The following is a 21,303-nucleotide window of genomic DNA, read 5'->3' on the forward strand; positions in this document are numbered from 1 at the left end:
CTTGATCCCTGGTAAGTTTTCTTTTTTTTAAAGAAATAACACATTTTATTTCATTTTATTTTCTACTTTTTGGCTGTGTCTCTCGGCATGCGGGATCTTAGTTCCCTGACCGGGGATTAAACCTGTGCCCCCTGCAGTGGAAGCACGGAGTCTTAACCTCTGGACTGCCAGGGAAGTCCCACCTGGTAATTTTTCTTGATCTAATACTAATAACCACTATATTTTTTTCTTTTAAAATTAACGTTTGCTTAATATATCATTTTCCATCTTTTTACTTGTAATGTAGCTGTATTATTATATTTAACAAGGGTATTTTATAGACAGAAATAGTTAGGTTTCCCACCCCCAATTTAATTTGGCAATCTATTAATTGGCATGTTTTGACTACTTACGTTTAATATAATTATTGATATGACTAGATTTAAGTATATCACTTAATTACTCATTTTCTATTTGTCTCCTTTGGTTTTTGTTCTTTCATTCCTCATTTACTTCCTTCTTTTGGATTATTTGAATAGGTTTTAGCTTTTCATTTTAATTAATCTATGGGTTTTGGGGTTATACATTTTTTTTTTGGTTTTCTTAGTGGTTGCTTTAAGGGAATACAACATATATACCTGCCATACCTTTTCACAGTCAGTTTAGAATGAATATTTCAAGTAAAATAGGTACCTTACCTTCCCCCCTCAGGTTATGTTTCTCATATGTATTACATTTACATACATCAAAAGGAGACTAAGGGCTTCCCTGGTGGCCAGTGGTTGAGGGTCCGCCTGCCGATGCAGGGGACACGGGTTCGTGCCCCGGTCCGGGAAGATCCCACATGCCGCAGAGCGGCTGGGCCCGTGAGCCATGGCCGCTGAGTCTGCGCGTCCAGAGCCTGTGTTCCTCAATGGGAGAGGCCACAACAGTGAGAGGCCCGCGTACCACAAAAAAAAAAAAAAAAAAAAAAAAGACTAAAAATGACTGGAGTTTTATTCTGTTCCAAAGGCAGCCTCTCAGCAGACTTGATCAGGTGCTGTGGTAGTTCTTGCTTACTATACCCTGGTGCTCATCTGTTCTGCCGCTGCCAAGCCATTACTGTTATCATTATGTAGGATTACTCCATGACCAAGGATCATCTATCAGGTGTGACAGTTGTCATTAGGAAAGTCACATGTGTTGTTAAGGAAGTCGTAAGCAAGTGAAGATTCTAGATTAAAACAGGGCTTCAGAAGTTCCATCTCTTGTGGGAATGGCTTAGAAATAATTTGTCAGGAGTTCTTCGAACCTCAAAGTCCACTGCTTTGATCATTTCCCAGTGCACTGTGCACATAATTCAAGGTCATGGCATGTTGCTGGTACCATTCCTTATCCCTCTTCTCCACTTGTATAAATATCTCTCTGGCTTTACGGCCATGCTCCAATGCCACTTTTCCCTGTGGTTCTCACCGATCCCCAGCTCCAACACCAAATCTGTAATGTACTCATCTGTGTTCCCAGAATGCTTCACAGGGACCTCCCCTAATTAAATCTTTCTCCTGATCTTCATACTGTGAGTTGCTCAAGGACAGAGATTGGATCCTTTTCATCTTTGTGTTGCTAGACAACGTAAGTAAAGCTTAATGTTTTTTGTATTATTGATAGTGTATGTGAAATATGCCTGCAAATTATTATCTTATCAAGGGCCCAGTGTGTGTTGCTGCTTATGCACATAAAACAGGCGTGGGCTTCGGTCATGCAAACGATTTCCTTTATTCTACTCCCTCGTTCCCACCTGGATCTTTTTTATTTTAATGTTATTTTTTCCTTTAAAATTCTACATTTTTCTCCTAGTACATATGTTGCAAGAAATCACTAAACAAGGCTCACTTCTGTGTTCTTCTTCTCTGTTAAATGGTTAAGCGACTGTCTATTTTGAGTACCGATATACAGCTGTTTCCATAGATACCTGATCATAATGGCTAATTAGCCGAGCATGTTTTCTGAAGCCTTTTGAATGACACTTTTATAACAAACATCCAGCTTTTATTCAATTATACATTTTTCTCATTTTTCTTTGGAAACATTCAGAAGTGCTCCATGATGCTTCAACAGATATAATGTGAAAGGACTCAGGTAATTTTTTCGGTCTCTACGTGGAGGCCATTTCTGGTCATTGCTCCACCTGGAAGTCGTCTTTCTCTGTTTAATGAACTCCCAGAGCAGACGTCTCAACAGCGATGCACAGTTGAAAACCACTTTTTAGTTTAAAAAAGTGCTTTTGCATATGCTGTTTCACTAAAACTTCACAAAGATCTGAGGAACTAAGTATAACCACCACCGTCATTTTGCAGATGGGGAGGTTGGGGCCCCTCCATTAAGAAACCTGGTGCATTACCTTGGATTCCCGGTGCATTGTGGGTGTTCAACAAACACCGATTAGAACTAACTTACTCAAGGTTGTGCAGGTGAAGAGTTTTGTAAATGGCGGAAAGGAGATGTTTTAAAAATGTCCCACCTTCCTCCTGACCCATCACGCTTCTGGTATTATCCCATCTCTCTTCACTTGTGTCAAACTCAGAGTAGTTACCACTTTCTACATTGCATCATCATTTATTTGCACGTCTGTTTTACATAAATGATAAAAATCAAGTCAAAGCCTTTTCTAGTCCATTCATTCAAAGCATATTTATTCACCATCTACTACCTGACAGATAATAATGGGTAAACATAATTCCTGCCCTTAAGGCATCAGTTCACCCTTGTGTTCTCCAAAGTGATCTGCACAGTATTTGCTAACGGTAAAGACTCAAAACTGTTTCCTGCAACAATACCGTTTGCAGAATGCTTCATCTAAATCAGCATTAGGTGAAACTTCTCCATCCCCTGCTTTTCATCAAATACATTCCAACTGGAATTAACAATCTTTCTTCTCCTGTTGAGGCTGCCTTCCCTCTTTGATCATGAGAGTCTCCTCCAATTTTTCAAACAAGAACCACGCTTAACTTGCTCTAAGGATAAATTCCCAGAATTGAGACGAATGTTTATATAAGAAAAACTGTGGACAAAAGCTCTCCTCACCATACACTTTCAGGTTTAATTCTCAGGCTATGAGGTAGACACCAAGACAATATCCATTTTACAGATGAGGAAACGGTATCAGGCAGGTTAAGTAACCTAGCCAAGTTCACAGTGATTGACATTGCCAGAGGGTGAACTTTTTTTTGCTGACACCCAACCTATGCTCTTAACTCTTAGCAGTTCATGCACCTGTACCAGTGCTCTGTGCTTCATATCTCTTGTTCTGATAAAACTGTATCTTATTCTCTTGAAGATGTGAACAAAATACCTAAGGAGACATCCTCATATCTGGTTTCTTCTCTGGAAACATAGAGTCTGGAAGCTGGGGAGATGATAGATTCCTTATTAAACCTGCAAGGTCCAAAAGGAGAATTGTTTCACACCTCTTTTGCTTTCCCACTGAAATTTCAGTTGCTTATGTTGGAAAGATGTGCCTTCGTAGAGAGATAGATAGCATATGCCCAAGAGAAGAAGGTGTGTAGGTCTAAAGATGCCTAGAGCAACACTCTCAAAGGCAAGAGAAGCAAGTGTCAGGTCAACTGGGATCAGAGACCATCACTGAGCATCGATGAATGTCGATGACGATGAATGTCAAATCTTCATAAGATTTCCTAATGGTACTACAGGTACTTCATACGTAAATCCTTATCCAATGGTGCCTAAGGATCCTTTCCGTCATTTGGAAGCCAGTATTATTTAAACCAACATTTGTAGCCGTATTTTAGCCACTTCTGGATGTTCAATAAAATAAAGAACTGACAAAAGGGAAGAACCGGTGTCCCCTTTTCTGGAAGGCTGCTTTGACCCATCCCTCTCCCTTTGGGCTGGGTAGCCAACACTTCTGTTCTCCCGCAGGTGATTACTTCAAAGATGTAAAGTAGATGTAAAGAAGATGATTACTTCAAAGGAGTATTACTCACACAGGCGTAGGCCAAGTGGTCAGAACCCTGGAACAAGAAACCCAAGACTTTCATTAAGTTGCCCAGAAACAGCAGAAAAACAGACTGATAAACTCATTGACTGTGCTCTCTGGACTCAACAAATGGACTTTGGGCTCAGCCATCGGCAGCACCAACTCTACTGTAATCAGTCAGTCCAGAGCAGATGACAGGTAATTTTTTAAACCAATCACTTATCTTTATGTAACTGCATGACTTCTGCCTTTGTCAGAGACAGGTCTTCACTGGCACGGCTCTCTCTCCTTCCTACCCATATTGAGGGAAACCCCCAAAGCTTTAAAATAATTGTGTCCGACTTATTCTTTGCAGTTTCATACTCATTCTGTTTCTTTTGTTGTTGTTTTCTCTTGTAATAGTACATTTTGACATTAGTACGCTGAACAGAGGTATACATCTCTTGCTTCTCTCTTCCAGTAGTACATGAATACACCTATTCACTCAGCAGACAGTTTGGCAGAGATTTTAAGCCAAGTCCTGTGTTACACACCAGACTTGTAAACTAAATAAACACCCCTAGTACTAAGTCCTGATAATACAGTGAGGGTGGCGGTAGAGGGAAAGAATCACAGACACATAATGATAATGGAAGGACATAAATGTGCTGTGAGAGAGACGTTTGCAAAGCAAACCTTCATCCCTCTGTACAGCTCTGTCGACTTGACTGGAAAATAATCCCAGGCCAAAATCCAAGACTTACTAAGTTTAACTGTGCATGACTTGAGTCTTTTGAATTAACTTTTTTTCCTGATAATCTTATTGTTTAGTAGATTACATTTAGAAAATCTGAAATAGCTCAAAGAAGGCACATGTTAGAGTAATCTAATATATATATTAGATAATAATCTAATATATATATATACACACATATGTATATATATATATATACACACACACCAAAGATAGGACAAAACTGACAGGGAGCATAAAAATGTCCCTTAGAAACTGGACCTTGCAAATACAATAGTGATCTTGTCTTCCTTGTTGAGGTATCCAGTGGAGGTGCCTTTGCACTAATGGGGGTTAGAGAAGCAAGTGGCAAACTGGAAGGTCTCAGACTTGAGAATCGGTTATCATTTTGAATTTTTGTTCTGCCACTGATTAGCTGTGTGATTTGGGCAAGATTTTGTTTATTCATTGATTTAAATATCCAAGCCTCAGTTTTCTCATATGCAAATTAAGAATGCAGTACAGTATATTGTGTATATTTATTTCACAGCCTTCCTTTGACAGCACTCCTGCCATCTCCATTTTGTCCTGATCATGACCCTACTTCCTTCCCACCCTTAGATGCCATCCTCACCACAGTAGAGAATGATCTCATCACCCTGACCATGAGAAAGTGTTAAAATAAAGTCACCTGCTCTAAGCAGGGCTCTGACTCAGTGTCCTCCTTGAGATTGGTCTATGGACACTGGAAAAGAAAAAAACTCTTCAATTTTGGATTATGAGTCTTGAGGGTCTTGGGAATCCAGTGATGATGCTTCTTCTCCTGGAAAGAGCTTGCCTAATGACAAAGCCAACACAGAAGGATAAAAGGCAGAAATATTGAAAGGGAAGCAAACACTAACGTCAAATTCAAAGCCTCACTTGAGCTTCTGAATCCAGCCATGCCTGGTTTTGGTCCCAACCTTATACTTCACAGTTAGGACTTCACAAAATCGTCTCTTTTTGTGAGTTAGATTTGAGATCCTGTCATTTGCAATGGCTGGAGTCCCAAAACAATACTTAACTTTCAGGGTTATTTTAATGATTTGAGGTATAACATGCTCAAAGCACATAATGATCATTCCAAGAATGGCAGGTCCTTTTATTGTTTCTTTAGATAAATGAAGTGGAATGCTCCCTTGACCAATTTGCCTTGGATTAATCTTGATTTGTTTTTCTCTATTTGTTGCCATTATTAATCCTCAAGGCCCATGGAAATGGATATATTTTAGCAGACTACTCACACATTGAGATGTGTTTGTTTTTAATTTACACATTTAAATATGTTTAATAGAAGTTCACATATTGTGATATTCAAATTCCTATTCATACTCTATGACACTAATAAAAGGTATTTCCCTTAAGTGGAAGCAAGAGGGTTATGAAGTTAATAATAGCTCTAATAATACTTCTGTTTATAATAGTCTTCAGCCTCTTTAATGAGGAAGGGGAATAACCAATATTTATTAGGTGAACATTATGTCTCAGAAAACTTACTACATTTTAATGAATGTTTATCTCATTTGGGTCTCACTCTGAATCTCTAAAGTTGAGCTTTTCATCCTTATTACACAGACGAGGAGACTGAAGCTGAGAGATTTTCAGTAGTTTGACTAAGTTGATGGAGATAAAGAGAGATCAAGTTGATAGTCAAACGTAAGTATGTCTTCCTCCAAAGCCTGGGTTCTTTCTAATGTGCCAAAATGTTTCTCTAAAGAATAAAAAGAGAGGCATCGACTGGGAAGTTAAGAAGCAGTAATGTTCTTCCAGAACAGAATTTTGGAAACAAGATCTAGCTTCTACGTGGCTGTCCGAGACAAATTTACCACGGGGTCCTTGCATTTAGCTAAGCTTGTTATCACCTTGGAGTGTCTGCATCAGCTGCCCTCTCTGGCTAACAGGCTTTTCCTACTGACCGTCTCAGGAAGCAGGGCGACCCCTGGTACATTCCTATCTCAACTTAAATGCCCTTCTCAGCGAGGCCTTCCCTAACCACTCTCCCCCACTGCCCTTTATCGCTCCTTTTTTAAATTGAAGTATAGTTGATTTACAGTGTTGTGTTGATTTCTGTCATACAGCAAAGTGATACAGTTTTTATATATATATATATATATATACACACACACACACACACACACACACACACATATATTCTTTTCCATTATGGTTTATCACAGGATACTGAATATAGTTCTCTGTGCTCTACAGTAGGACCTGTTGTGTATCCATTCTGTATATAATAGTTTGCACCTGCTCACCCCAGACGCCCCTGCCTCCCCTCCCCCTTGGCAATCTACAGATTTAACGTGATCCGTGTCAAATTACCCGTGATGTTTTTCACAGAACTAGAAGAAATGATCCTAAAATTTAATGTGGAACCATAAAAGACCCAAAATTGCCAAAACCCTTTATCTCTTTAGGCTGTTTTATTTTCTTCATAGAACTTAGCACTAACTGAACTCTTTGTTTGTTCATGTCCATCTCCCCTCCACTAAAATTTTAATTTCATGACCACAAGGAACCTTTTCGTCCTCTCTCCTCTGAATCTTCAACTCCTTAAACAGTATCTGGTACGTAGGATGTGCAAAGCACGCATCTGTTGCATGTTGAGCAAACCACATTTGTTGTGAGGATTCAGTGAGACAACATGTGATACAGATGTTATTATTCTGCCCTCTGGTGCCTCATCCATGGGGCCCAGGTACTTGGATGTGAGCACCACTCTCCCTTTACCCACAGGGCTCACGGACACCTCAGGAGCAGGGATGGGTTGCGGGCTCTGCCGGGGCAGCTGAGCAGATTAGGTCCTGAAAACTTCCCTCTGAGCTACGTGGTCTCCAAGAGAAGTGACCATCCCCTAGTCTTCAGGGAAGACGGAGCAAACACAGGCCCTTTGGGACCTTAACACTGTGCACAATTCTGGCCAGAGTCACTCAGTCGAGTCTGGGAGGCCGGCTGGTGGGCTGGAAGTGGGCACCCCTGGATCCTGAGTGCCAGCTAGATAGGACATCTCATCTGAGGCAGTTCAAAGCAGGCAGGAAGAATGGGTTATCCCACCTGGGGTCACCGAGTACAGGCAGAGTCAGAAGGCAGAGAGAACAGAAGCCACCGGAGTCTGAGAGGGCAGGATGAGATGGGGACCATGAGACGGAGCCCAGGATCTGGAAGCTGCTTGGGACCCCAGATCCGTGGGTGAGCATGTTGTGAGCAAGTACAGAGGGTCATGCGTGATAGGCCACGTCACTGACCTGATTTGGTCACTATGCAGAACCTGGCCAGTGCAGGGCAGAGGTCAAGGACAGTGGCAGGTGGGTCCTGACATTCACATGCAACCTGCTTTGTTACATAGAGAAATGAGTGCCGGGCTGGGGACCAGTACATTAGGGTTCTGCACGTGGCACAAACCAAGGACACCATGGCCCTGCGTACCTCTCTCCCTCTCAACACCCTTCACCCCAATGTTATCGTTAAGTGTCGAGATCAACCTCTTAAAAATTTGAATCTTCTTTCCCAAATTTCCACTGTCTCTGTCTTGGCTAGGCCTGCCCTCCCAGGTTACTGCAAAAATTTGTTAATGTCCTTGCTTCCTATACCAGCCTCCTCCAACAATCTTATAGTTTCCAGAGTGACAGTCTCTAAAAACTTTGAACTTATTCCTCCATGACCCTGCATAAATGCCGTCAATAGCTTACCACTGCCCACAGGATAAAAACTAAGCCTCTTACTTTGGCATAAAAGATCCTTTATGATCCTTTATGGTCAGGATCCTCCTGCTTGTGCTATGCCCCTCTCCCCACTGAATAATAAATTGCTCGCAGTTCTGTGAGCACATTGTACTTCGCCCTTGTGATTTTCTATGCACTGTTTCTTCTATGGGATATTCACTTCCCTCCACTGTCTGCCTGGTAAATTACTGGCACTCATCTGGCTCAGTACAGTCATTACTTGCTCTCGGGCATCTTTTCTCAAGTTCTTCCCTCACTACCCTGGTTTACGGACTCCTGCCTGGTCTTTCCAGAGCCCCCGTACCTACCTCAATCACAGCCCTTCTCACTTTCTTCCATTAATGCTTGTTTCCGTGTCGATAGACTTCACCAGCCTGTAGTCCACAGCTGGCAAGAAGCAGGGGCTCAGAAGAGTGTGGCTGAGTAAATGGGCGCTTATTCCACTTGAGAGGGTGGGGGAGATAGGGAAGTTATGAGCAAGATGTGAATAGGAAGCTCCCCAAGTCCAGAGTTCTCCATGGGAACTCAAGTTGTTACCAGGAGAAAGGGCACTCCGAAATCCCACACTAGGGAATTTCATTAGTTTCATTAATTCAGTGTCATTAGTTTCATTAGTCGAGAGCCATGCTGCTCAAAAGGCTTGTCCTCCAGCTGCTGGTTCCAGGGCTGTGATGGGAGCGTGCGTCTGCGTCAGCATCCATGACACACACCCCCTCCTTGATCAACAAAGCCTTGCCAAGAAAAAATTTGCCACCTGCAATGTGCAACTGATTGCATTCAGGCACAAACCCTTTTCTCACTGCAGAGTGAAAACACACTGTTTGGGGCTAGCAGAGGTCCTTGGGTCCTGCTTCTAGAATCTTCTGACTGAGTTTAGGAGACCAGGCAGGACTTTAGGAGGAGTCAGTTTTCACCTGATATGAAAGCTTGGTGTAAACATAAAACTGTCATTTGTTTACTTACTTCTTCCCATGGCCCAAATTAATATCTACCTCCAGGCTTTAAAAAAGTAAAAAAGAGGGGCCATGCCTAAAAAGAAAAAGAATCACTCAAAGTTTCAGCCAGCTTTGCCCCTCACTGTCTTTGTGACCTTGGCCAAATCACACCCTCTCCTTTTTGCATTAGGAGGACTGATTAATCCCTTTCCCTGTTCTTTCGTGGCACTTGTGAAGATTAAATGTGATAATGGTTGGAAAAGTGCTTGAAGAACTGTAAATTGCTGTACAAATGGAAGGGATTAAGGGATTAGCTTCAATCCGGTAAAGATTTTCTCTTTTATAGAACAACCCGCTAAACATCGGTCCCTATGAGTTGCCCGCACACACACGTTAACACACACCCGAGGGACGTGTGCCCTAATGTTCCTTCCTGTCTCCCTAAGCGGTTTTCTCAACCTTCCCCCTACAACGCCCTTCTGCAACACATCAAGATCTTTATCCAACATGACTTTAGGGAAACCGTATAACGTTAAAGGCTTCTCATGCCTGAGGACAACGTGTATGATGAAATGGTGTGTGTGTGTGTGTGTGTGTGTGTGTGTCTGTCTGTCTGTCTGTCTGTCTGCAAGTGTTTGTGTTTTCCTTCATTTCTCGGTTGTTTGGATTGTTCAGTGGAAAAAGAAATCCAAAGGAAAAGTCTGAGAGAAACAGGAAAAGTTGCTGTTTTATTTTCTTGACTAGGATTGTTTATAAACAGAAGGCTGATTACAAAATAGTATCCCCACCCTAAGCTATTTTGTCATATTCCTCATCTTTTTCAGAAGATAGTTATTGTCTGACTCTTTTTAAAATCTTAACAATTTTCCTCCAAGCATCTTGCAAATTACCCTCTTGAGAGAGGATTGCTACTCCAGCCCATCCGTTTGACAATTATAGAATGGGCGATGAATTTCCTACTGATTACCTGTTTGACCTCAGACATGAACTGGTCTAATACTGCCAAGAAACTTGGGGGCCCCGATGTATTCGCAGACACTCTGAGATAACCGTTAAAATAGTGTATATCTTGCATGTGTCCATTTTTGTGCTTATCTCCCTTCCTGAAAGTGAGCTTCTTAAGGGCAGGGACTGTGTCTCTTCATCTCTATATCCCACACCTAGCCCTGCTTAACATAGAAGCTGTCTTGCTTATTAAATGACTGAAGCAATATATGTACCTATATATTTACATACACCTAGCCTGTCCTTGTTCTCACATTTTCAGTGTTTATTTTTTATATTATATATGAAAAATTTGCTCCTTTGTAATAATAAATAATTCTATCAGTATTTTTCTATAGAAATGCATACCCGATGCATAATTCAGAGATGATTCCTATTTACTCACATATGTATCTTTGAATTTTTATAGCAAAATATGTATTAGCTACAAGAAATGAAAAGCAAGAACAATGCAATTTCATTCTTCTATGTTTTCAATTTAACTCCCATGGAGTAGACACAAACTGATTGCAAAGTGGATCCTGAGAAAGAACTCATTTTATGATTCTGTGTGACTTTACATTCTGTTTGCTACAGTTGGGCTGGGTAGGATGGGGAGGCTAGAGGTAGGAGATGAGATGAGAGGAGGAAAAATACTTGAAGGCAGCAGATAGGAAATCAACAAAATGAAAAGGTATGTTAGTTATGGGGTGTGCATTCTGGGCAGTAGTCAGCCAGGAAAATGATTTCTTTTTCCCTTGAAAACCCGGGGACGGTAATTAAATTCCTCCCACTACAGTTACATAGCATTTCATAGAGGGTATTGTGATGTTTTTCCATTCAAAGAGAGCCACACTTGTTGAATTTTGTCATTTTCATGGATTCACAAAATAGCTATTTGGGACAAAAATAACTAAAGACCTAGGTAGACTGTTTATAAATTCTGGGTAATCAAGGCACGATTCCTTTAAAGGCTAACGTTTGAGGAAATGTATCCTCAAAAACTAGCATTTTATTTAATGCTAAGCCCAACTAATGTGCACTGTAAATAAGTATAATATTAGTATTGGATTACACAGACCCAGTACTGCCTTTACCATTCTAAGGACATAATCAGTGTCACAGTGAGGTGAAACTGGTAAATAGTATGAGACCCACAGTTAGGTGACTCTTACATATTACTTTTAAAGAACAAAGATTTGGGGCTTCCCTGGTGGTGCAGTGGTTGCGAGTCCGCCTGCCGATGCAGGGGACGTGGGTTCGTGCCCCGGTCCGGGAAGATCCCACATGCCGTGGAGCGGCTGGGCCCGTGAGCCATGGCTGCTGAGCCTGCGCGTCCGGAGCCTGTGCTCCGCAACGGGAAGAGGCCACACAGTGAGAGGCCCGCGTACCGCAAAACAAACAAACAAACACAAAAAAAACAAAGATTTGACCTAATATTTATTAAAGCCTATATAGACAAACTCTTACTACATTTGTGTGTGTAGGTGGACAACACTCGTATTCAATATATGGTTAAGTGGTATGTGGACGGTACTAATAAATATTTGTTGAATACCTCCGTAAATCACAAGTTTGGGCAGAATATACTTTGTCCTATAGACTGGGTTCACTCTTGTTATCGTTAAAATTTTTCAAGGAAAAAACAACTTAATGTAAGCGACGCAATGCTGTTGGTATTTGTCACACTGTTTTTCAGATTCTGTAGAGGAGTTGAGGAAACAATTCTTCTTGGTGTGTTGTAGGCTCTTCCAGGATGAGTACAGGGGCAATTTCTGCATTTCATTCAGAAGACTGAGCCCAAGTTTCACCCCATTACCAGCTATGTGAGGTTGGCCAAGTCACAGATTGCTTTAGTCTTTATTTTCTTACACGTGTAAAATGAGTAAGATCACATGTGAAGATTCCATTAAGAAATTTTTAAGTGTATTGTCTTTCTGTCTATACGTGACAACTTATCTGAAGCTCCAGCAAACCCAGTACCAAAACTGTCTTATGCACCAGTAAGCACTTTCTATGAATTATCCTATATCATCCTCACAGACACACATCATTTCTCCCAGGTATAAGATGGGAAGCTAAGGACTAGAAAGGTTAAGTGATTTATCCACGCTGAGGGAGCTGTTAAGGGGCGTATTGTAGATTTACAGTAATATCTTTCAGGACCTCAGGAAATTGAACATTTTGCCATAGAGTTTGCCATGATTTCTGCATTCTCCACTTTACTAGGTGGTATATACAGTTGTCACATCACCTTCAGAGGTTGTCCCTAAAAGACAGATACACGGTGTCTGCGTTTCAGATGACCAAGCTGAGAGTGAGTCAGCTCTGGAGAGAAGTGCGTGGCTCCCGCCGCACTGGCCTCTGTGGTCTCATCGGAGGAGGCTTGACTTGCAGGTGAAGGGATGGCTGTGCTCCTTGAGGTCTGCAGAGATCTTCCCTTCTGCTTACGTGAGTGTCACGCTCAGGGTCGCTGACTCAGGCACGCCATTTATGTGTTTTGAGTCAGAGAAACAAATAGAAACACACACAGGAAAAGTCACAGATTTTATATGTATATATAAAGTCCTAATAGTCGTTCCTCGGTGATGCGCAAACTACCGTTACATCGACAATCTCAGTCAAGGCTAGTTTTAGAAATGCACCGTCACGCTCCTCCTGTTACGACGTTGTGTTTGGCACAGGTAGTTAGGCGCAAGCTTAACTTATCGCAAGCATAAATTAAAGGCAGAATTATGTAAGCTTTATTTTTTTCCTCATGCTGTGCAGTTGCTTCTATACCAATAATTAGGATGGGGAAATAGGCCACCAGAGATTGGCTTTGCAAAGGCCCCACCTGCTCTGGCTCATCTTGCCTGGGGCTAGACTCTCTCTCGGGGCGAAAGGAGATCCAAGAATAGCAGGTGGTGTTTAAATTCATAAGTCAAGAAAGTACTGAGGAAAAATTATAAACAATGTAATAAGTTTACTCTGTCTTCAATGTATCATCCCTAACATTTTTTTTACTTAAAAATTTTTTTATTATGAAATAGATCACAAATAAAGACTACTTTAAAAAGGAACCTCTGAGTACTCAGCATGTATTAAGAAAATAATATCACCAGTACGTTAGAAGGCCCTGTGGGCCCCTCCCCAATTACATCCTGTTCACTAACTACCCTCCTCCCACCCTGCCCTTGTAACTGTTATCTGTCATGGTATCTAAATTTCCTTATTATCTTTATATCATCCCTAAAATTTCAACAGCACTCCACTCTACAACGTGGCCGTTGGTAAGGATCTTCATGGGTGTAAGTCCTCTCACAGCATATCCTAGGAATTCCTGCTTGCCGTTTGTAGGGGAAACTGGACTTGCTCCACACAGAGAAGGAAAATGCAATTAAAATAAATATCAAAATCAGAGAAATATATTACGGTATTTAGCTGATAGAATTTGATGTAGCCACGAATGTCATATTGTAAAATATATACAATCTATTGTGAAGTATAACAATATTCAATCATGTATAAATTATATAGATTAGATTTGAAAAATACATGTATAGAAGACAAAGGAACAGATATTTAGTTAAATGCTGGGAAGTTATCAGTGGCTGTCTCTGGGCTGTGCTCCCTATAGATGGGCAGCAAGTCTTTATTTGAAAAGGGATTAGGACAGCACAGAGCCATGTCTACTGTGGTCCACCCCTTGTCTGCTAAATGTCCTTCTCCATATGTATTTGGGGACCAGGATATCTAACTTGAAGAGCCCATAGATACAAGTATGGGAAACATATACTTCTTTTGTGAGTGCCATGTATACCCCTAGACTCCCTGACCATACGTGCTTCCAGTGGGAAACACAGTGCCATATTAAGATTTTTGGTTCAAAGCATAGACTGGTTCCTGGAGGACAGCACCCACTGCTCCTCAGGTAGTGTCTCCAAACTATTGTTTTCAGTTGTGCTTCATCAAGCCAGGTCAACATTCTAAGTCAGAAGCTTTTAGGTAGTGTGGTGCGCTACATCCGGAGGGTTCCATACCTACGCACTCGCCCCCCTCAGCATCTTTTCTGTAAGGTGAATTCCCTGGATTCACATGATATTATTTGGAGCCTTTTGATTGTGGATCAAATGCTCCGTAATCCCTTGAGACTAGGGAAAGCAGATCTGTACCTGGAGTATGTGTCCACTACTGTGAGAACAAACTGCTGGTCCTTTCAGAGTAGAAGGGGCCTTGTGTGTTCGATTGTCACCCAGTGGCTTCAGGGCCTCTCTGAGAAATTGTATCCCATTGAGAGTTCCGCATTGGTTTCTGCTGGTGGTGGGTTTAACACTTGGTGGTGGCAATAGATCAACCTTGGTGAGCCTTTCTTCGTTATAGGGCTGGCGAATAGCATCCACCTCTGCCACTGTAGCCACTCCACCCATGTGCCTGTTGTGGTAGCACTTGGGTAGCCAGTGACAGAGGGCAGCTGACATCAGATGACTGGGTCCTTCTGGTACTGGGCGGGTGCCTCTTCCATAGAAAGTGCTCTCTGATGGATGTTAATATGGGATACTAAGAACTTGAGACTTCATTACCCCTCCAATCCCAGACCTCCTCATTATCAATATTCTAGTAGTTTCTCTTGAAGCCCCTGAACAGGCAGCTAGAGCATTCAGTGCTGCCCCTGACTCCTTATTTAATCTGCATTTGGGCTACTACTTTTTCCATACAAATTGGATGACCATGAGCGCCATCTGAAGCTCTGCCCATTGGGAAGGCATTCCCTCACGCTTACCACTGTCTTTAAGACCATCTCTGAAAGATTAATTTTTACATCTTTGAGGGATTTGGTATATGAAAAAGAGAGAGAGAGAGACAGAGAGAGAGAGAGAGAGAGACAGAGCTGTATGTGGTCTGCAAGTTATAAAATATTTACAGAAATATTTTCACAGAAAACATTTGTCAGTCTCTTTTCTATATCCTCAGTATTTTTTCTTTGCTTGATTTATAATTTTCTTACCGAGATGTGTTAACATCTTTCTATTTAGTATTCTTTAGTTAATCAAATGTCCTTTCTACTTTAACTTTTAGCATCTATGTTTTTAAGTACTCATAGGTCCAGGATTATATTATCTTTCTGGTGAATTATTCATTTTATCATTTATAAAGGTCACCTTTCTCCATATTAATGCTTTCTGCATTCACTTAATTAGTATCTGTCTTGCCTATATTAAAAGAAAGCTGGTGTCCAAATATTGATATCAGAGTTAACATTCTCATAAGGGATATGTTTATTTGGGGTATTTATGGGAGAATCTTAGATTTTGGAAATGGTCTCAGAAAACTTTTGAATTTCCTTCCCCTGGGTGTTCCACGGGTGTTCCAGGTTTGAGATAAGTTAATTCGTTCATTTATTGGTTTAGAGATCACTGAGCATTTCAGATAGAGCAAAAGCAGCACTCCACGCAGGTCTGGGTGTTTAACAGTTTCTCATGAATGAATGACCTTTCTTATTCTTTCCTCTCAGCTAGAGCTCTGGCTAGAGACAATCTTCATTGCCTCTTTCCTTGGCTGTTGAACAGTATTTCTCTGGTCCCTCCTTCACTTAGGCATTTGGTTTTCTCAGGTCCTGAATCAACACAGGAAACCCATTTCAAAATCTCTGGATACTCATTTCAAACTCTCTGGATAACCTGGCCAAATAGCAAACCTTCTTCCCTTCTATGGGGTTAACATCCCTTAGGCCCCTAGAATGTCTGTCTAATGTGTATCTCTAGGCTCCAAAGACTTCAGGAGCAGCTCATGAACTAATAGCATTGGTTTCTAGCACCTGGAATTTCCCTTTCCCTTTTGGATTTTTATGTTCACTTACATATTTAATCATTTTTTAAACATCTTTATTGGGGTATAATTGCTTTACAATGGTGTGTTAGTTTCTGCTTTATAACAAAGTGAATCAGTTATACATATACGTATGTTCCCATATCTCTTCCCTCTTGCGTCTCCCTCCCTCCCACCCTCCCTATCCCACCCCTCTAGGTGGTCACAGAGCACCGAGCGGATATCCCTGTGCTATGTGGCTGCTTCCCACTAGCTATCTACCTTACGTTTGGTAGTGTATATATGTCCATGCCTCTCTCTCGCTTTGTCACAGCTCACCCTTCCCCCTCTCCATATCCTCAAGTCCGTTCTCCAGTAGGTCTGTGTCTTTATTCCTGTCTTACCCCTAGGTTCTTCATGACATTTTTTTTCTTAAATTCCATATATATGTGTTAGCATACGGTATTTGTCTTTCTCTTTCTGACTTAACTCTGTATGACAGACTCTAGGTCTGTCCACCTCATTACAAATAGCTCAATTTCGTTTTTTTTATGGCTGAGTAATATCCCATTGTATATATGTGCCACATCTTCTTTATCCATTCATCCGATGATGGGCATTTAGGTTGTTTCCATCTCCGGGCTATTGTAAATAGAGCTTCAATGAACATTTTGGTACATGACTCTTTTTGAATTATTGTTTTCTCAGGGTATATGCCCAGTAGTGGGATTGCTGGGTCATATGGTAGTTCTATTTATAGTTTTTTAAGGAACCTCCATACTGTTCTCCATAGTGGCTGTACCAATTCACATTCCCACAAGCAGTGCAGGAGTGTTCCCTTTTCTCCACACCGTCTCCAGCATTTATTGTTTCTAGATTTTTTGATGATGGCCATTCTGACTGGTGTGAGATGATATCTCATTATAGTTTTGATTTGCATTTCTCTAATGATTAATGATGTTGAGCATTCTTTCATGTGTTTGTTGGCAGTCTGTATATCTTCTTTGGAGAAATGTCTATTTAGGTCTTCTGCCCATTTTTGGATTGGGTGGTTTGTTTTTTTTGTTATTGAGCTGCTTGTAAATTTTGGAAATTAATCCTTTCTCAGTTGCTTCATTTGCAAATATTTTCTCCCATTTTGAGGGTTGTCTTTTGGTCTTGTTTATGGTTTCCTTTGCTGTGCAAAAGCTTTGAAGTTTCATTAGGTCCCATTTGTTTATTTTTGTTTTTATTTCCATTTCTCTAGGAGGTGGGTCAAAAAGGATCTTGCTGTGATTTATGTCATAGAGTGTTCTGCCTATGTTTTTCTCTAAGAGTTTGATAGTTTCTGACCTTACATTTAGGTCTTTAATCCATTTTGAGCTTATTTTTGTGTATGGTGTTAGGGAGTGATCTAATCTCATACTTTTACATGTACTGTCCAGTTTTCCCAGCACCATTTATTGAAGAGGCTGTCCTTTCTCCACTGTACATTCCTGCCTCCTTTATCAAAGATAAGGTGACCTTATGTGCGTGGGTTTATCTCTGGGCTTTCTATCCTGTTCCATTGATCTGTTTTTGTGCCAGTACCATACTGTCTTGATTACTGTAGCTTTGTAGTATAGTCTGAAGTCAGGGAGCCTGATTCCTCCATCTCCGTTTTTCGTTCTCAAGATTGCTTTGGCTATTCGGGGTCTTTTGTGTTTCCATATAAATTGTGAAATTTTTTGTTCTAGTGCTGTGAAAAATGCCAGTGGTAGTTTGATAGGGATTGCATTGAATCTGTAGATTGCTTTGGGTAGTAGAGTCATTTTCACAATGTTGATTCTTCCAATCCAAGAACATGGTATATCTCTCCATCTATTTGTATCATCTTTAATTTCTCTCATCAGTGTCTTATAATTTTCTGTATACAGGTCTTTTGTCTCCTTAGGTAGGTTTATTCCTAGATATTTTATTCTTTTTGTTGCAGTGGTAAATGGGAGTGTTTTCTTGATTTCACTTTCAGATTTTTCATCCTTAGTGTATAGGAATGCCAGAGATTTCTGTGCATTAATTTTGTATCCTGCAACTTTACCAAATTCATTGATTAGCTCTAGTAGTTTTCTGGTAGCATCTTTAGGATTCTCTATGTATAGGATCATGTCATCTGCAAACAGTGACAGCTTTACTTCTTCTTTTCCAATTTGGATTCCTTTTATTTCCTTTTCTCCTCTGATTGCTGTGGCTAAAACTTCCAAAACTATATTGAATAAGAGTGGTAAGAGTTGGCAACCTTGTCTTGCTCCTGATCTTAGTGGAAGTGCTTTCAGTTTTTCACCATTGAGGATGATGTTGGCTGTGGGCTTGTCATATATGGCCTTTATTATGTTGAGGAAAGTTCCCTCTATGCCTACTTTCTGCAGGGTTTTTATCATAAATGGGTGTTGAATTTTGTCAAAAGCTTTCTCTGCATCTATTCAGATGATCATATGGTTTTTCTCCTTCAATTTGTTAATATGGTTTATCACATTGATTGATATGCGTATATTGCAGAATCCTTGCATTCCTGGAATAAACCCCACTTGATCATGGTGTATGATCCTTTTAATGTGCTGTTGGATTCTATTTGCTAGTATTTTGTTGAGGATTTTTGCATCTATGTTCATCAGTGATATTGGCCTATAGTTTTCTTTCTTTGGGACATCCTTGTCTGGTTTTGGTATCAAGGTGATGGTGGCCTCATAGAATGAATTTGGGAGTGTTCCTCCCTCTGCTATATTTTGGAGGAGTTTGAGAAGGATAGGTGTTAGCTCTTCTCTAAATGTTTGATAGAATTCGCCTGTGAAGCCATCTGGTCCTGGGCTTTTGTTTGTTGGAAGATTTTTAATCACAGTTTCAATTTCACTGCTTGTGATTGGTCTGTTCATATTTTCTATTTCTTCCTGGTTCAGTCTCAGAAGGTTGTGCTTTTCTAAGAATTTGTCCATTTCTTCCAGGTTGTCCATTTTATTGGCATAGAGTTGCTTGTAGTAATCTCTCATGATCTTTTGTATTTCTGCAGTATCAGTTACTTCTCCTTTTTCATTTCTAACTCTATTGATTTGAGTCTTCTCCCTTTTTTTCTTGATGAGTCTGGCTAATGGTTTATCAATTTTGTTTATCTTCTCAAAGAACCAGCTTTTAGTTTTATTGATCTTTGCTATTGTTTCCTTCATTTCTTTTTCATTTATTTCTGATCTGATTTTTATGATTTCTTTCCTTCTGCTAACTTTGGGGGTTTTTTGTTCTTCTTTTTCTAATTGCTTTAGGTGCAAGGTTAGGTTGTTTATTTGAGATGTTTCCTGTTTCTTAAGGTGGGCTTGTATTGCTATAAACTTCCCTGTTAGAACTGCTTTTGCTGCATCCTATAGGTTTTGGATCATTGTGTCTCCATTGTCATTTGTTTCTAGGTATTTTTTTATTTCCTCTTTGATTTCTTCAGTGATCACTTCGTTATTAAGTAGTGTATTGTTTAGCCTCCATTTGTTTGTATTTTTTACAGATCTTTTCCTGTAATTGATATCTAGTCTCATGGCATTGTGGTCGGAAAAGATACTTGATAAAATTTCAATTTTCTTAAATTTCCAAGGCCTGATTTGTGACCCAAGATATGATCTGTCCTGAAGAATGTTCCATGAGCACTTGAGAATAATGTGTATTCTGTTGTTTTGGGATGGAGTGTCCTATAAATATCAATTAAGTCCATCTTGTTTAATGTATCATTTAAAGCTTGTTTCCTTATTTATTTTCATTTTGGATGATCTGTCCATTGGTGAAAGTGGGGTGTTAAAGTCCCCTACTATGAATGTGTTGCTGTCGATTTCCCCTTTTATGGCTGTTAGTATTTGCCTTATGTATTGAGGTGCTCTATGTTGGGTGCATAAATATTTACAATTGTTATGTTGTCTTCTTTGATCGATCCCTTGATCATTATATAGTGTCCTTCTTTGTCTCTTCTGATAGTCTTTATTTTAAAGTCTATTTTGTCTGATATGAGAATTGCTACTCCAGCTTTCTTTTGGTTTCCATTTGCATGGAATATCTTTTTCCATCCCCTTACTTTCAGTCTGTATGTGTCTCTAGGTCTGAAGTGGGTCTCTTGTAGACAGCACATATATGGGTCTTGTTTTTGTATCCATTCAGCCAATCTGTGTCTTTTGGTGGGAGCATTTAGTCCATTTACATTTAAGGTAATTATTGATATGTATGTTCGTATTCCCATTTTCTAAATTGTTTTGGGCTCGTTATTGTAGGTCTTTTCCTTCTCTTGTCTTTCTTGCCTAGAGAAGTTCCTTTAGCATTTGTTGTAAAGCTGGTTTGGTGGTGCTGAACTTTCTCAGCATTTGCTTGTCTGTAAAGGTTTTGATTTCTCCATCCAATCTGAATAACATCCTTGCTGGGTAAAGTCATCTTGGTCGCAGGTTTTTCTCCTTCATCATTTTCAGTATGTCCTGCCACTCCCTTCTGGCTTGCAGAGTTTCTGCTGAGAGATCAGCTGTTAACCTTATGGGGATTCCCTTGTGTGTTATTAGTTGTTTTTCCCTTGCTGCTTTTAATATGCTTTCTTTGTATTTAATTTTTGACAGTTTGATTAATATGTGTCTTGGTGTATTTCTCCTTGGATTTATCCTGTTTGGGACTCTCTGTGCTTCCTGCACTTGGTTAACTAGTTCCTTTCCCATATTAGGGAAGTTTTCAACTATAATCTCTTCAAATATTTTCTCAGTCCCTTTCTTTTTCTCTTCTTCTTCTGGAACCCTTATAATTCGAATATTGGTGCGTTTAATGTTGTCCCAGAGGTCTCTGAGACTGTCCTCAGTTCTTTTCATTCTTTATTCTGCTCTGCAGTAGTTATTTCCACTATTTTATCTTCCAGGTCACTTATCCGTTCTTCTGCCTCAGTTATTCTGCTATTGATCCCATCTAGAGTATTTTTCATTTCATTCATTGTGTTGTTCATCATTGTTTGTTTCATCTTTAGTTCTTCTAGGTCCTTGTTAAATGTTTCTTGCATTTTGTCTATTTCCAAGATTTTGGATCATCTTTACTATCATTATTCTGAATTCTTTTTCAGGTACACTGCCTATTTCCTCTTCATTTGTTAGGTCTGGTGCGTTTTTATCTTGCTCCTTCATCTGCTGTGTGTTTTTCTGTCTTCTCCTTTTG

The sequence above is a fragment of the Globicephala melas genome, chromosome 17 (assembly GCF_963455315.2).
Source record: "Globicephala melas chromosome 17, mGloMel1.2, whole genome shotgun sequence".
In the NCBI taxonomy this organism is placed as follows: Eukaryota; Metazoa; Chordata; class Mammalia; order Artiodactyla; family Delphinidae; genus Globicephala; species Globicephala melas.